Raw genomic sequence first — 2,118 nt, forward strand, 5'->3', positions numbered from 1 at the left:
ATATTAACAGAACTAAACTTCCCGCGGATAGCCATATCAGCATAGCAACTGACTTGACTGACAAAAACTGGTGATGATCATAATTATGGTCATGACTTGACAGAACTAAACTACCCGCGGATAGTATCATATCAACACAGTAACTGACCTGACTGGCAATCCGGATCAAAGTAATTAGGTAGACTTGTTAAACTGACGGATCCATGTAGTTGTCATAGCGTTCACAATGCGAAGAGTAAGATTACCTGGGCAGCTTTATATCGACTGAGAAGCCGACAAAATTGGCAAACGTTTACTACCTTGATCGTGTGTGTATGTGTGTGTGTGTGTGTGTGTGTGTGTGTGTGTGTGTGTGTGTGTGTGTGTGTATACACATATATATGTATGTATTTATATACGTCTGTGTGTGTGTGAGTGCCGGTGTGTGTGCTGGTCTGTTCACGAAAGTGATTTTAGGCGGGGGAAAGTGTGTGCAGTGTATGTGTTTATGTGTATGGGAACGTGTTCAAATTGTATACAGTTACAAATGTGAAAAGAAATAGAAATTCAGAATGGAGAAGGAAATTTTGTGTGTGTGTGTGTGTGTGTGTGTGTGTGTGTGTGTGTGTGTGAAGACTGGAGTCATATCTGAGCAGATATAATAGCAGTACACAGATTGAATGTATACAGAGACAATAATATTGGTCGATGAGAGTCATCAGCAAGTGAGCTTCGGTCGCATCGTACACGGTTGTGTAGCCTGCACCTACCCCCACCTTCACACACACACACACACACACACACACACACACACACACACACACACACACACACACACACACACACACACACACACACACATACGAGAGACGCACTGTGATCATAATTATCACCTGTCGAAACTCATTCGGTATCGCACTAATTGCCAGAGGCAGGCCAGAAAGTCACGGGCAAACAAGCTCCCTGACAATGATATGCCTGTCTTTGTCTGCCCCAACTGTCAGCGAACATTTCTTGCGCAGATTGGACTATTCAGCCATCTGCGCATTCACAGATAGATTCATGAGCACTCCCCCCCCCCCACCACCACCACCCTCCCCCGTCCCCAAGCTGGATGACAACGATGGTCATCATCGATCTCGATGGACACACACCAATTGCCATAACACACCGTGGAAAGAATGCATCTAAAATGTTCATATGTTTATGTAGTGTGCGTGCATGCGTGCGTGTGTGTGTGCACGTGCGTGCTTGTGTGTGTGTGTGTGTGTGTGTGTGTGTGTGTGTGTGTGAAATTACTGTACCCCTTTCTGGTTTGTTTTTTTTCGAAGAGACGAACGAGGCATGCGGACTTAATCCATGTAAGCTGCATCACACTTGCCGGACAAAAAAGAAAGAAAAAAAAGAAAAGTAAACACACACACACACACACACACACACACACACACAAAACAAAAAACAAAAAACACACACACGCGCGCGCGCGCGCAGCGCACACATACACACACACAGAGGAGGGCCGAATGTCTGCCCATCGCGCTAATCAGGCCTTGAGGCTGCGTGTAGTTTTGAGTGTGTTTGGTTGGTTTTGGACGTGACTTAAATGATTTATTGTTGTCAATTTACGTACAGTTTTGTGAATAGAACTGCGGACAAGACTGCAACAGGATTGTTTTCTGCCAGTGATTGTTCAGAGGTACATTTTGAACTGTATGTTGTACTGTTGTGGAGTTCAGTTACATGTAGGTGTGTGTGCGTGTGTTGTGTAGTGAGAACCGTGCGTGCGCATACCTGTGTATGTGGGTGTATATATATATATATATATGTGTGTGTGTGTGTGTGTGTGTGTGTGTGTGTGTGTGTGTGTGTGTGTGAAAGCGCTTTCTTTTTGTTTTTTGGTTTGTTTGTTTTTTCATTTTAGAGATTGATTATCATTATGTTTTACAGTAATGAATAAAAATGATACAAATAAATCTGTTACTTTGTCTTTTAAAGACGAAAACAAACAGCAGATTCTTGGTTTCTTATTACCAGAGACTCTTAGAGTTGACGTCTGTATAATTGCGGTGTTTTTAGATGGGCAAGATGGTCATGATGATGAATGATACGGATACTTATATTGCGCCTATCTTCGGTCAC

At 43.2% G+C, this 2,118-nt stretch overlaps 1 protein-coding gene across 3 annotated transcripts in view; it reads left to right on the plus strand.

Moving 5' to 3' along the window:
• LOC143280634 (TLC domain-containing protein 4-B-like) overlaps positions 1-1,891 on the plus strand; it is a 19,883-nt gene extending 17,992 nt beyond the window's left edge. For all 3 annotated transcript variants that reach the window (XM_076585356.1, XM_076585358.1, XM_076585355.1), the window contains one exon: positions 1-1,891. This exon is cut by the window's left edge and continues 449 nt beyond it. The gene's annotated coding sequence lies outside the window, so the exon portion shown is untranslated.
• Positions 1,892-2,118: the final 227 nt, after the last annotated feature.

This window comes from Babylonia areolata, chromosome 3 (genome assembly GCF_041734735.1).
Source record: "Babylonia areolata isolate BAREFJ2019XMU chromosome 3, ASM4173473v1, whole genome shotgun sequence".
Classification (NCBI taxonomy): Eukaryota; Metazoa; Mollusca; class Gastropoda; order Neogastropoda; family Buccinidae; genus Babylonia; species Babylonia areolata.